Raw genomic sequence first — 15,879 nt, 5'->3', positions numbered from 1 at the left:
CACAATTTTCAGCCGATTTTCACCGTTCAAATTTTAAAATATTCTGCTATTTCTGCTAATTCCTGCTATGTCTTTTGGTATTTTTCACTATTATACTTTTTAAAATATTAAGCTTAATTTGTCCCATTGAAATGAATGGGAAACTTCTGCAATTCTGCTAAAATTTGCTTGTTTCTGAAACTTAACTACTTCCTCATATTTTCACGTAGAACAACCATTCAAACTTTAAAATGTTCTCAAATTATTGGGCTATTCAGGTATGATTCAGCTTTTTCAAATCTTTTACCGTTTTACCTTTATGCCTCTTAAAGTTTTCAGTTGCAAAATTGTGATTTTTCACAAAATACATGCGTTGTTATGGTTGCTATGCACTTGGCTTCCAGTCTGCCACTGAAGGTTTTGCAGTCTTCTCTTCATGTCCGAACAACTTCTTGCTACTTGCTCAATCTTCACTCAACTTCCACAAATTATACATCAAAACGTAGGTATTTTTGCTGGGTTTCCGAAAATGTCACTATCATTGTTGTGGGATTTATAGAATTTTGGCAAATCTCCTCAGACCAACACAAAGTCGCAAAACTCTCCATAGAAAGTCAATGGAGAGCTTGTTCAAAATCACCGCTTGATTTCTGTAATGAGAGGCATATTCGAATCGTCATATCTCCTTAACGAAGCAAAGTTAAGACATAAGGCTTGTCCCAGTATATCTTCAGACACTCCTGACGCTCACAATTCAAGAATTATTTTCTCACCTATTACCGTTCTGAAATGAGTTAGACTTGTTTGAGGGTAGGAAATTCGTCCTTCGCTTAGATTTCTTCAGATTTCAAACTCTGGAAATGAACCACTTTTTTCTCTCGTCATATCTTTTTAATGGATTTCCACAGAGACCTCAAAATTTCCATGATTGTTCACCAAAGCCTGCTGTCTCTTACGGTGAAAGAATGATATTGATACTCCAAATAGATTTAGAGTTAGAAAGCGTTGTTTGAGGGCAAGTCAAGGCAGTTTTTGCTTTGCTCTACTCAGTTATGGTGCATTAGAAGTAAATTATCTTTAATAATTCATATTTTAATGATAAATTGTCAACACTTTAAGATTCCCCCATCTCTTCTGAACAAAACGGTGTAAGAATGACCGTTCTAGCCCCTACGGTTAGGAAATTATGGTCATTTGTTTGAGGGGAGTCGTCATTATGAGAAATAGACTGCAAAAATCCTGTGTCTCTCTGTGCTGCGTGCACCTGTTTTGGCGGGAAAAAGTGCACAGGCTCTCTGATTGGTGGATTCAAATTCAGCAGCTCCAAGGCTGCTTGACTGAGCTAGAAACTGTGTGTGTGTGTGTGTGTGTGTGTGTGTGTGTGTGTGTGTGTGTGTGTGTGTGTGTGTGTGTGTGTGTGTGAGAGAGAGAGAGAGAGAGAGAGAGAGAGAGAGAGAGAGAGACTGGTTGACTGAATTGGATCTTGTGTGTGTGTCTCTCTGTGCATGTGTGTTTCCATATGTGTCCATATTTGTGATTGTGTGGCTGTTATATTTTTTTTTGCCAATTTTTTTCATTTAACAAGTATATTTGAGGGAGCCTTAGCATGTTCAGCATTTTTTCAGCTGTCCATTTTGCTTTTCCAATTTTTCTGTTTAAGTTATTACTATTGTGCTAAATCATACTAGTTCTTCTATTTTATAAGATTTGTGCTAAATATAGTATTTCTGTCAAATTATAGTATTTGTGCTAAAACATAGTATTGATTTAAAATTACAATATTCATAGTTCATCACAGTGTCTCTTGTAAATCACAGTATTTCTGCTCTGTTGTACTATTTTTCTAAATCATAGTGTTTCTGTAATGCTTAAGTATTTTTGGCTAAATATATTCTTTCTGTTATCTTATACTATTTCTCCTAAATTCTTGTATTTTTGAGAAGTTATCATGTTTCTGGTAAGTTACAATATTTCTGCTAAGTTCTGCTATGCTATTGTATTTCTGCCAAGTATTATGTTTCCTCTAAGATATTGCAGTTCTGCTAAGTTATTCCATTTTAGCAAAGTTCCTTTGCTTCTGCAAAGTTTTTACAATTTCTGCAACTTTTCAGCTTTTTCAGCTAGTTTTTGCATACAGCTTCAGCTTTAAAGCATCCACACTGCATTTTCGCAGGAAATGCAAATCTTTCTAGTTCTACTTTATTATTCTAGTTGCCACTGCTTTTTTTGGCACTTAACTACTTCCACAATTTTCAGCCGATTTTCACCGTTCAAATTTTAAACTATTCTGCTATTTCTGCTAATGTGCGCTATGACTTTTGGTATTTTTTGCTATTATACTTTTTAAAATATTAAGCTTTTTTCCTTTAATTTGTCCCATTGAAATGAATGGGAAACTTCTGCAATTCTGCTAAATTTTGCTTGTTTTTGGAACTTAACTACTTCCTCATACTTTCACCTAGAACAACCATTCAAATTTTAAAATGTTCACAAATTATTGGGCTATTCAGGTATGATTCAGCTTTTTCAAATGTTTTACTGTTTTACTTTTATGCCTCTTAAAGTTTTGAGTTGCAAAATTGTGATTTTTCACAAAATACATGCGTTGTTATGGTTGCTATGCTCTTGGCTTCCAGTGTGTCACTGAAGCTTTTGCAGTCTTCTCTTCATGTCCGAACAACTGTTTGCTACTTGCTCAATTTTCACTCAACTTCCACAAATTATATATCAAAACGTAGGTATTTTTGCTGGCTTTCAGAAAATGTCACTATCATTGTTGTGGGATTTATAGAATTTTTGCAAATCTCCTCAGACTAACACAATGTCAGAAAATTCTCCATATAAAGTGAATGGAGAGCTTGTTCAAAATCATCGCTGCATTTCTGTAATGAGAGGCATATTCGAATCGTCATATCTCCTTAACGAAGCAAAGTTAAGACATGAGGCTTGTCCCGGTATATCTTCAGACACTCCTGACGCTCACAATTCAAGAATTTCTTTCTCACCTATTACCGTTCTGAAATGAGTTGGACTTGTTTGAGGGTAGGAAATTTGTCCTTCGCTCAGATTTCTTCAGATTTCAAACTGTGGAAATGAACCACTTTTTTCTCTCGTCATAACTTTTTGTTGGATTTCCACAGAGACCTGAAAATTTCTCTGACTGTTCACCAAAGCCTGCTGTCTCTTACGGTGAAAGAATGATATCGATACTCCAAATAGATTTAGAGTTAGAAAGCGTTGTTTGAGGGCAAGTCAAGGCAGTTTTTGCTTCGCTCTGCTCAGTTATGGTGCATTAGAAGTCTAATATCTTTAATAATTCATATTTTAATGATAAATTGTTAACACTGGAAGATTCCCCCATCTCTTCTGAACAAAACGGTGTAAGAATGACCGCTCTAGCCCCTACGGTTAGGAAATTATGGTCATTTGTTTGAGGGAAGTCCTCACTATGAGAAATAGGCTGCAATAATCCTGTGCCTCTCTGTCCTGCGTGTGTAAAAAGATGCACCTGTTTTGGCGGGAAAACGTAAACAGCCACTCTGATTGGTGGATTTAAATTCGGCAGCTCTCTCCCTCTGTGTGTGTGTGTGTGTGTGTGTGTGTGTGTGTGTGTGTGTGTGTGTGTGTGTGTGTGTGTGTGTGTGTGTGTGTTTAGTGGGAGAGAGAGGACCCTGCCCTTATTTGGCAGCATGTCATTGTAGGATTTAAATTGAATATAGTTAGACTGGTTGACTGGATTAGAGCCTGTGTTTGTGTGTCCCTCTGTGCATTTGTGTTTCAATATGCCTCCATATTTGTAATTTTGTAAGTTATTACTATTCTGCTAAATGATACTATTTCTGCTTTTCATAAGATTTGTGCCTAATATAGTATTTCTGCTAAATTATAGTATTTATTATTTTTATAGGATTTGTGCCAAACATAGTATTTCTGCTAAATTATAGTATTTCTGCTTTTTATACTATTTGTGCCTAATATAGTATTTCTGCTTTTTATAGGATTTGTGCCTAATATAGTATTTCTGCTTTTTATAGGATTTGTACCTAATATAGTATTTCTGCTTTTTATAGGATTTGTGCTTAATATAGTATTTCTGCTAAATTATAGTATTTCTGCTTTTTATAGTATTTGTGCTAAAACATAGTATTTCTACTAAATGTAGTATTTATGCTTAATCATAGTATTTCTATATATTTCTGCCAGGTCCCCAGGTAGCCAATCCTCTGTGAGGACTTAGACATTCAAATTTTCAAATCAGGGCCTGCACGGTTTCCCAGCCAATCATATAAGTGTCCTGAGGCATTCAAATTTGCATATTGGGGCCTTCATGGCTTCTAAGCCAGCCAATCATATCTGAGGGCTGAGGAATTCAAATCCACAAATCAGGGCCTGCACAGCTTCCCAGCCAGCCAATCATGTATGTGGGCTCCAGGTATTCAAATTTGCATATTGGGGAATTCGTGGCTTCTAAGTCAACAAGTCATCCATGTCATATATCTCTAAAAATTCATATTTTAATGATAAATTGTCAACACTTGAAGATTCCCCCATCTCTTCTGAACAAAACGGTGTAAGAATGACCGCTCTAGCCCCTATGGTTAGGAAATTATGGTCATTTGTTTGAGGGGAATCCTCACTATGTGAAATAAACTGAAAAAAGCAGGTCAATGTCTCTGTGCTGCGTGTGTAAAAAGATGCACCTGTTTTGGCGGGAAAACGTAAACAGCCTCTCTGATTGGTGGATTCAAATTCAGCAGCTCCCAGGCTGACCTAGAAACTTAGTCCTCTCTCCCTGTGTGTGTGTGTGTGTGTGTGTGTGTGTGTGTGTATGTGTGTGTGTGTGTGTGTTTAGTGGGAGAGAGAGGACCCTGCCCTTATTTGGCAGCATGTCATTGTAGGATTTAAATTGAACATAGTTAGACTGGTTGACTGGATTAGAGCCTGTGTTTGTGTGTCCCTCTGTGCATTTGTGTTTCAATAAGTTATTACTATTCTGCTAAATCATAGTATTTCTGGTACTTTTCGGTACTTGTGCTATATACAGTATTTCTGCTAAATCATACTATTTCTGCTTTTCATAGGATTTATGCCTAATATAGTATTTCTGCTAAATTATAGTATTTCTGCTTTTTATAGGATTTGTGCCTAACATAGTATTTCTGCTAAATTATAGTATTTCTGCTTTTTATAGGATTTGTGCCTAACATAGTATTTCTGCTAAATTATAGTATTTCTGCTTTTTATACTATTTGTTCTAAATTATAGTATTTCTGCTTTTTATAGGATTTGTGCTTAATATAGTATTTCTACTAAATGTAGTATTTATGCTTAATAATAGTATTTCTATATATTTCTGCCAGGTCCCCAGGCAGCCAATCCTCTGTGAGGACTGAGACATTCAAATTTTCAAATCAGGGCCTGCACAGTTTCCCAGCCAATCAAATAAGTGTCCTGAGGCATTCAAATTTGCATATTGGGGCCTTCGTGGCTTCTAAGCCAGCCAATCATATCTGAGGGCTGAGGAATTCAAATCCACAAATCAGGGCCTGCACGGCTTCCCAGCCAGCCAATCACATATGTGGTCTCAGGCATTCAAATTTGCATATTGGGGAATTCGTGGCTTCTAAGTCAACAAGTCATCCATGTCATATATCTCTAAAAATTCATATTTTAATATTAAATTGTCAACACTTGAAGATTCCCCCATCTCTTCTGAACAAAACGGTGTAAGAATGACCGTTCTAGCCCCTACGGTTAGGAAATTACGGTCATTTGTGTGAGGGGAGTCGTCACTATGAGAAATAGACTGCAAAAATCCTGTGTCTCTCTGTGCTGCTGCGTGTGTAAACAGATGCACCTGTTTTGGTGGGGAAAAGTGCACAGCCTCTCTGATTGGTGGATTCAAATTCACCAGCTCCCAGGCTGACCTAGAAACTTACTTCTCTCTCCCTGTGTGTGTGTGTGTGTGTGTGTGTGTGTGTGTGTGTGTGTGTGTGTGTGTGTGTGTGTGTGTGTGTGTGTGTGTGTGTGTGTGTGACAGAGAGAGAGAGAGAGAGAGAGAGAGAGAGAAAGCCTTTTAATGGGATGATCCCATTGTAAGATTCAAATTCAATATATTTAGACTGGTTGACTGAATTGGATCTTGTGTGTGTGTCTCTCTGTGCATGTGTGTTTCCTCATGTGTACATATTTGTAATTGTGTGGCAGTCATAAATTTTTTTGCTGATTTTTGTCATTTAACAAGTATATTTGAGGGAACCTCAGCATGTTCAGCATTTTTTCAGCTGTCCATTTTGCTTTTCCAATTTTTCTGTTTAACTTATTACTATTGTGCTAAATCACACTATTTCTGCTATTTTATAAGATTTGTGCTTAATATACTATTTCTGCTTTTATAGGATTTGTGCTTAATATAGTATTTCTGCTTTTTATAAGATTTGTGCTTAATATAGTATTTCTGCTAAATGTAGTATTTATGCTTAATCATACTATTTCTGCTTTTCATAGGATTTGTGCTTAATATAGTATTTCTGCTAAATTTAGTATTTCTGATTAATTATAGTCTTTCTACTAAATCATAGTACAGTATTTCTGCTTTTTATGGGATTTGTGCTAAAACAAAGTATTTCTACTAAATGTAGTATTTATGCTTAATCATACCATTTCTGCTTTTTATAGGATTTGTGCTTAATATAGTATTTCTGCTAAATTATAGTATTTCTGCCAAATTATAATATTTGTGCTAAAACATAGTCTTAATTTAAAATTACAATATTCATAGTTCATCACAGTGTCTCTGGTAAATCACAATATTTCTGCTCTGTTGTACTATTTTTCTAATCATAGTGTTTCTGTAATGTTTAAGTATTTTTGGCTAAATATATTCTTTCTGTTATCTTATACTATTTCTCCTAAATTCTTGTATTTTTGAGAAGTTATCATGTTTCTGGTTAGTTACAATATTTCTGCTAAGTTCTGCTATGCTATTGTATTTCTGCCAAGTATTATGTTTCCTCTAAGATATTGCAGTTCTGCTAAGTTATTACATTTTAGCAAAGTTCCTTTGCTTCTGCAAAGTTTTTACAATTTCTGCAATTTTTCAGCTTTTTCAGCTAGTTTTAGCAGTCAGCTTCAGCTTTAAAGCAATTCAGAATTCATGATTACAACCAATATGTAGTAGAATAAAAGAAACAAATGTGCAATGAACATATCAGGAGTCGCTGTTAAAAAGTCTCATAGCAGTGTGGTTAAGGGACCTCCTGAACCTCTTGAGTCCTGCAGTGGAGTGAGATGAACCTCTGCAGCTCCTACTGTGAGGATGCTTAGGCGATCACCAACACCAGCTCCTTGGTGTTGGTGTTCAGAAGAAGACTGTTCTTATTACTGCAGTCAATTAAATAAATCTATCATAATAAAGTACATTTTAACATAATGACCTTACATTTATTTATGTCTTTTAACCATTATTTCAAATTCAAAGAATCCTGTTTGAAACATTTATTAAACTTATAGAATTAAATTTCTGCTAGTTGCTTTTTGTTGCAAAAAAATCTAGTATAATAATATTTAAATTTACATATATTTTTCACGTTTTCCATGCCAATTTTGTGTAATTGCGGAGTTTCCCACCACCCGTGAATGCCTCTTTTTTTAACGTCTCTGCCTGACTCCTGAATCTCCGTCCACTCTCAGCTCGATCCCCACCGGTAAGCGCTGCTTCTCTGTCTCTCTTTTCTGAAATGAAATGTCTATAAGCTGTATGAGGGATTTACCCAGTTGTTGTTAGTGACTTATGAAGCCAGTCAAAGTATAAGTCATGTTAAAGTAACACAATGGCTGCTTTTTTAGTGAAACGTTGTAATTTTACTATTTAAAAGGAGTGTTTGGTATGCTAGCACTAAGTGCTAACGCCTAGCCTAGCTGCTATAGGCCCAGTGTGAAATTAATATGGTTCATTTGATTGTTTATTACAGTTATTGTGTTGTATTTGGTTCATTCGGTGTGTTAGTGTTTCTGAGTCTGTTAGGGAAGCTGAAGTTAATTCTCTTCACAAATCAGTCAGTTAAAAACGGCCTCATTCTTTCGGTTGTAAGGTAATGAGCCGTCATTTTAGAACCACTGATTAGCTGCTGAAGCAGCAGGGTCGGCAACTTCAAAGGAGCCATTTTACCGCCATTAGCTGTGTCCCAAAACGTCGGCTGCATCTTTCGGAGGACCCAGCTTTCGCGGTCTACGTGGACCGAGAAGGCTGTGAAACTGGACGGTCTAGCCTTCAGATTTGCGTCACCGCTGTCTCGCTGGAGTTTAATAAACTCGGCCGTCTGCTCCTTGCTATTTAAAATATAACAGGACACTGGCGTAAATTCTCGACCGTTTAACGTTTATTGAGCTGTGTGAAAATCCCGGAGGAACCCACCGGATTGATTAATAAAGCTTTATTTAATCTAATAATCTAATAACTTTGATCTCAGCCAAACCGATTTACTCCAGAACAAATAAAACACAGAAAAAGGCAAACAATTACATTTTTAAGTTATCCGACTGACTTGTATATCATGTTTAACCTGAGTAGCGAAAGAGCGGGGGTCTGAACCCTCCTCCCCGCTTGCTATCGAGCCGGTGGGTGACAGACGTCTCTGAAAACGTCGGCACACTTTTGCAAATATGCGATGTCTTGATAAACCAATCAGATATTTGTAATTTACACCGCTACTTTCTCGCCTAAAAATGTTAAAACTTTATTCGGGGAAATGATGGACGCATTTGGGACAGCCTTCGTCGACTGGCTGTGACGTAATCGGCCTTCAAATGCGGCCTCCGGAGGATGCAGCCGACTTGACTGTATGTCTAAAATGTGATAAATAAAGTTAAAAAAAAAAAAAAAGAGGATGCAGCCGACATTTTGGGACACTCTGACTGAAAGCCGGGAGAAAAAGAGTCACGTGCCTGTACCGGTGTGTTTTTGTGCTGTGGGTTAATTAACAGAAGGGAGAGAGAGAGTGAGGATGAAACACATAATATAAGAATAATAACATCACTTAACAAGAACTTTTTTTTTTAATTAGTTAATTTTAGTTTTTTAGTTAAATTTTAAGAACTGTTTAACGAGCACTTGTTTGTGCAGATTGTTTGTTTTTTTAAAATAAAACCTACACCTGCAGTTCTGTTTAACTTCTCACTTTGTGAAAAATTAACGAAATATAAAAAAGTCCACCTTCAAATAAATCAAATGCAGCAGTGCACCATTAATATTATAAATATGATATGTAGATTTTTAAAACAACAGCATATTAAATGATACTGTGTGCAGGTGATAATATTTTTAGGAAGCAGAATTTGAATGCAGACCAACTCAAATGTTGAAGCCTACACATATATCAGAATCAGAATCAGAAACTTATGGAAGCCCCAGGTCTTGTAGCTTGGCCACCAGTTTGTGTGGAAGGATGGTGTTAAAAGCTGAGCAGTAATCCACGAAGAGCATCCGCACATACCTACCATGCTCATCCAAGCTTTCATTTATGATTGTTCATACTTTGAAATTGTGATGTCAGAATTTGATAAAGTGTGCAGAGCTAGGTGTAGCAAATCATTGCACATTAAATCTATTGTGTTATCTAATAGCACCAAACTAATAGAGCTATCACATAACTAAGAGACGTGTGTGGCTTATTACAAATGGATGAAACCATATTTTACCTTAATGAAGACAGTAATCTTTAATAAGGTGTAGAAAAAGGTGAGTTGTTTGTTGCTGTGGTAAACAAAGAATGTACTGAATCTTTTGTACTACACAGAGTGATGCAGTATTGACTGTGATGCTGATTTGAGTTGTCTCATTCTGTATTTTTGTGCTTTGTCTTTTGTTACACAGAGTGAAAGAGATCTTTGGTTTTGCCTTTGCTGGTAAGTAAACAGTGATTGTAACTGAAGCAGTATGAACCTGGCATTGTGTAGCAGATGTGGCAACTTACATACAGTAGTTTGACTTTTTGTGATATGTTTCCATTTACTGATTGGCAAAAACACAAAGTCAGGATTTATTACCTGTAGCAGCAAAGTCCTCACACGGGACCTCTGACTGTCCCTGAAAATGTCCCTGAAGTTTAATAGCCCATTTATGTATGATTTCAATTTCTTATGGCTTATCAAATCCAAACATACAGCTAAATGTCAGTTGTTCATTTTCTCCTTATGTTTGTGGATTTAAGTAGCAGACAAAACAATGAAAGTGTTTTAGGGGAGTCAGTATAAGTGGTTGCTCAAACACTTAAGAGCTGCACAGTGATTGATTCATATTGTCTCTCAAATTCTGCTGATGTGTTACATTAAAGTCAGAACACGGTAGAAGTATTTTGTACAGTTAAGCAATAATGAAAAACTAAGAGAACCAGAGGTGTGAGTGGACATTGTTAGGTACATTACAGCCAGTGTGTCTAATTAGTTTATCACTTATTTGGTGAATATAATGTGTTTTAAAATTTAATAGAAAAGTTGCCAAAAAGGTGACTGCAAAATACATAAATATTCCTAGCAACAGGTATAATGAAAGGACTTTTTAGTGTTGAGAAATAAGACACTGCAGACCGACTCAGAGAGTATTAAGACATGCGCATGGGTGTGTGCCTCTCAGCAAAATCACACACACTCAGCGCAGGCTGGTTGCTTTATTTATAAGGCAAAATGGGTTACATAGTACTTCCTCTTTTATCCGAAAGGGAAAAGGCCAGACATTACCTAAGCTTATCTGACCTCTGCACACAAACTAAGAATAAAAACATAGAAGTATATCACACTTATCTGACATCACACACACTGGGTTAAAGAATACATACTTGTATACTTGTCAAACATCTCAGACACTAAAGTAAGGAATGCATTATGTTCTCTTTAACAATAAGCTTGGTTATGTGAAAATATATGAACACTCGATTATAAGGCACACTTGATTATACTTGATTTCATAAAAATCCTCTCACAAGTGTAAAAATTTAAGACATTTAATTTTAATTACAAAACATGGTGCACCTCTGCTATTGTAACATGTCAATATTTAAAGGTATATTCATATCAGACATGATGAGGTTTTCTGTTGCTTCTGATTTATATAATTACTTTGTATCTAACATTTTAAAAAGTTTTGGTTTTCACACTTTACTAGTACTGACCTGTTGTAGAAAATGTTGGAGCCACAAAGCTTCTGTGTAGGAAATATTTGGTATATCCTGCACTTGTGCCATCAAATATTGGTGGCTATTCTTTATATTTCTGTAGTAATGAATGCTTTTATTACACTTGCTATAGCCATGTGAGATGCTACAGTTCATTTATCTCCTCTTTAGACTACATAAGCTCATAAAGCCTTAAGTAAATTGAGAATTTTACTAGTTAATTTTTGTCACAGTAAATTGGATTGTGTGGGAAGAGGCTCAACAGTCTGAATCATCAAACAGTGATCTGATGAATTGTTTCCTTTCTCTAGACTGCTGATCTGATCGTCTCAAGTCTGGTAAGTAAAGGTGTCTGAGGTGCAGTGCTGGGAAATGTTTCTCATTATAGGAGATTCAGTTTAGTGGAGTGAGTGGTTTATGATCTTGACAATCATCAGATCCTAGAAAAGTCTATGTAAACATTTCCAGACTTACAGATCTCTCTTATCATCATAGTACATTTTTAATTAGGCCCTAATATCGGCCATGCTAAGTTTATTGTAGATTTAGTGGAGTGTGTATTAAACATGCCCCATATTTGACTAAAAAATGTAGAAACTGCTGTATAGGAGTCATCTGTCTCCAAATTTTTCATTTTGCCAAAAGTCATACGGAGTAAATAATTTTTTACTTTTATGTTAACTGCTCCCCAGACATTATGATATACTGTTGTACCAGGTAAGTACACACAGAAACGGGAATTTGAGACCTTTTGGCATTTAGGATCATGTGAGTTGAGTGCATGTGAAGTGTGGCCTGAAACTGTCTGCTCTGACTTCATTGTGTGGGTTTAGCCTGACCATATAATGTTTATAGTAAGTTACTGTAGCACCACATCTTGGTTTACAGACTGTTACGGCCCGGCTCTGCTAGGCGGCAGCGGACGTAACATAAACGAGCCCAGAGACCAAGGAGTTAGATAGGAAGACAAACATAAGGTTTATTAACACAACTGAAATCCGTTAGTGAAACAACTCACTAGGCAGCAGAGAAACTTTAAGCAAACACCACGATTAATAACACCAGTAGAGCACTGCTCTACTAAACGTCTCGCAGGAGGCAACACAAAACACAGGCAGAAGGCAAACGGGAGGGACTCTCTGTACAGTCTGTTCAAATCAACAAGTCCCTCGACGAATGAAGACTCCTCAGCCTTTTATACTATCAGGTAACTGCAGTCAGCTGTGTCACTTGTCATAACTGCAGACAGCTGTGTCACTTGTCCGTCGTACTCCAGGCTCCTGCGGCAGCCAATGGTGTGCGTAGTCTGACAGGCTCGGATCCGCATGAAGTTGGGGCGGGCATATGTCCGGGCCAGCCAATCCCCCGTGAGTCCTGGAGCACTGTAGCTTCCATGGAGGAAGGCGGGGCCACCTGAGGCCAGCGGCCGTAACACCCCTCCCCTTAAAATACCAACTATGTTGGGCTGAAGCCAACGTTACAGAGCATAAACAACAACAAAAGACAAAAGCAGTAAAACACGTTTACAAACGGGAGGGACTCTCTGTACAGTCTGTTCAAATCAACAAGTCCCTCGACGAATGAAGACTCCTCAGCCTTTTATACTATCAGGTAACTGCAGTCAGCTGTGTCACTTGTCATAACTGCAGACAGCTGTGTCACTTGTCCGTCGTACTCCAGGCTCCTGCGGCAGCCAATGGTGTGCGTAGTCTGACAGGCTCGGATCCGCATGAAGTTGGGGCGGGCATATGTCCGGGCCAGCCAATCCCCCGTGAGTCCTGGAGCACTGTAGCTTCCATGGAGGAAGGCGGGGCCACCTGAGGCCAGCGGCCGTAACACAGACTCTGTTTGGTTTTATTGTGTTAATAGAATGCAAAAATGTCCTTAGAAATGTTCCACCACCATATGATAAACATTTTCATTCAGTTGAATCTAATAATGTACTGTACGACTCTTCAGTGTGTAATGATATATATGTTCTGTATTTTTCGGACTGTAAGGCGCACTAAATTCTAAGGCACATTAAGTCAAACTTTATTCAACTCATTTACAATAACTCTCAAAATTGTTCAGTTGTAAGACATAAAATACAGAACAATACACTCACTTTTCAGGATTTATGGACTGATGAATGTGGATTGATCAGTTTGAAATCTGCTTCATAAGCATGGCTCTCAACAGGTGCCATGCCCTTATACACACACACACCATATTATGTTGAAGCACAGTACGAATTACTCTATGAGGGTGCTGACTATGGTAGCCATGCTCCGACAATACATCAAGTGGTGCTGCTTTGTAGCTTACCAAAGTCATACTAAAACATTTGACAGAGTGCCGTGTACCACATAGAATTGGTTTGAAATCAGTAAGCACAACCATACATAAGGTGCACTGTCTATTTTTGAGAAAATTAAAGGCTTTTAAATGTGCCTTATAGTCTGAAAAATAGGGTAAAGCCAGGTTTATTGGAAGTGTGTCTAATTCCACTTTCTTTCTGTCTTACAGGTGACCTGCTGCAGAAAACCCTCTCCCTCTATCATTAACAAGCCATTAACAAGCAAATTCAGTCTGTCCTATCACTCTCCCTCTCCCTGCTCCATCTTTTTTGACAAGGGATTCTATCTTCTATCATTTCTCCGCCATGTACTCTATCTAATTTTGACAAGCATAAGCCCTAGTTTGACAAGAAACCAAGTTTGACAACAAACCAAGGTTGACAACAAACCAAGTTTTTGGAAATTGAAGTTACCGCAACTTCGACGATCTGTTTTCAGAAATCTGAGAGATCTCTGCTCTCACTGCTCCTTCTTTCCTGTCGTTAAACTCTCTCATATCCACTCATTTTACTGGAAATTACAAGTAAGAAGTTGAATATACAGTACAGTAGAAGTCACTGTAGAAACTATTTACACAGCCCTAAATTTGTCATTTTAATTTTGCATTACACTTTGGAATAAACATTGATTGGCTGTTTGGCTTACAGGTGCAATTACTTTGAGAAATTATATAAAATATACACCTCTTAAAGGTTTATTTGTAATAAGACAATCTGGTTATTTTGTAATATATACATTCAGACTGCTCTATTTAGATAAATATTAAATTAGATTCAAATACATTTTTCAAGTCTGTTTCACTGGCTATAACATTTGACTACAAGTTTAAACTATTATTATTTAAGGACAAACCCTTTTTTTGTCACTCAGTGTAAGTATTCAGTTACAATTGTCATCTAGAGGCTGCCCTGAGAACCCAGACTTCCTGTTTCCTGACTGCTGCAGAACATCCAGCTGAAGAATCCTCATCGCCTGTCATCTGATCACTACACCACCACAGCTCCTTATATTTGCTTTAGATTTTAGATATCTGAAAGATTTACACAAAGTCTACTTTAAAACTAAGAGTTTTATTATAGCCTGTTGATTGATTGTTGAGATTTATTCTGCATATTACTTCACAGAAGTATAGACCTATTCATTAACCAGTCTGGTTAAAAAAAAAGTATAATATACAGTTTTTGAAAAAGCTACAATAAAACTTTTTAAAGATCTTTCAATAACTTTTATATTGAGTTTGTATTTAAGTCAGCCTTTTACATCAATTAAACAGTTATAAGAACACTTTACCATTTGTATAGTTTTACATTTATCCATTTAATAGAAACTTGAGGAGTTTTTCAGTGTTTACAGGTTGATTTTTGTATACATTTGTGTATAAATACATATAAGGTCCAGTTTGTACTTGCACAAAATGCCAAGGAAAGGTCAAAGGTCACAGTCCCAGAAGCTTAGATGGCAAAAGCAGAAGGAACAGGTAAATCTTTCTCAGACCGGTGAGCAGGTAAAGGTGTCTGTTACAAGTATTCCCAGTCCAGAAGTGCAGCTCAGCGTTCAGACAGCCGCAGTGTCTTATGCAGATGTGGTAAAGAGAGGTGTTTGCTCATCATCGGTGCCAAATGCTAAAGTACAACAGGTAATCCAGACTGAACCCCAGCTAACTGTGCAAACGCAGCATGATGGAGAAGCTGCAGGACCGTCTCATGTACAGGTTACAAACAGTGAAAGTCGTCCACGAGTGAGTAGCATCTGTGCATCCCGAAGCCAGGCCAATGCTAAGTATGGAAAGTACCGAAATCAGCAATGCATGGCGAACAGTTTGGTTTTCCTGTCATTCTTACACGAGGATGAATTCATTACCAGAGCAGATCTTAACCGTGTGTTGGACAAAGGCCATGCCGTGTATTCAGATGCCAGAAAGAGGTTTGTGAACAGCGTGTTTCTAGCCTGCGATGAACTTCCCTCAGTTGTTACCAGCCGCAGACACGAGTACCAAGTCGACATGTCTCAGTTTGCTCTTTATGGCACATTTGACGGTACAGATCATCTTCCGAGCCTTGAACAGGGACTACAGTGTTTGGCTTCAGACATTTGCTATGCTTTGCTAGTCATGGGAGGAACAGCCATTGCAGTTTCCAGGCTGACTTCAGGTGAATACGCATATTTTGATCCTCACCCACGTAAGTCTACAGGAATGCCATTGTCGCTAAGTGTAAGTGGTGGAACTGCAGTTATGTTAAAATTCACACGTCTTAACGACATGATTGACAGGATCAAACGTTTGTACCGAATGTGTAGCATCGCACCAACCTGCACTTATGAGCTACAGCCTGTTGAGTTCCACAGTGAAAACGTTGCTGACCAAAGAAATGCTGATGAAAACAGACAAA

General features: G+C 37.5%; 1 long non-coding RNA gene across 1 annotated transcript; it reads left to right on the top strand.

Moving 5' to 3' along the window:
• The first annotated feature begins 9,744 nt into the window (after positions 1-9,744).
• LOC145430878 (uncharacterized) lies at positions 9,745-13,864 on the top strand. The gene is made up of 3 exons (XR_013911193.1): positions 9,745-9,885; positions 11,462-11,488; positions 13,659-13,864. It is a non-coding gene; the product is annotated as an uncharacterized LOC145430878 (long non-coding RNA).
• The last annotated feature ends 2,015 nt before the right edge of the window (positions 13,865-15,879 follow it).

This window comes from Astatotilapia calliptera, chromosome 9 (assembly GCF_964374335.1).
Source record: "Astatotilapia calliptera chromosome 9, fAstCal68.1, whole genome shotgun sequence".
Lineage (NCBI taxonomy): Eukaryota > Metazoa > Chordata > Actinopteri > Cichliformes > Cichlidae > Astatotilapia > Astatotilapia calliptera.
The sequence above is the reverse complement of the archived record's forward strand: the minus strand, read 5'-3'. Positions and strand labels throughout refer to the sequence as shown.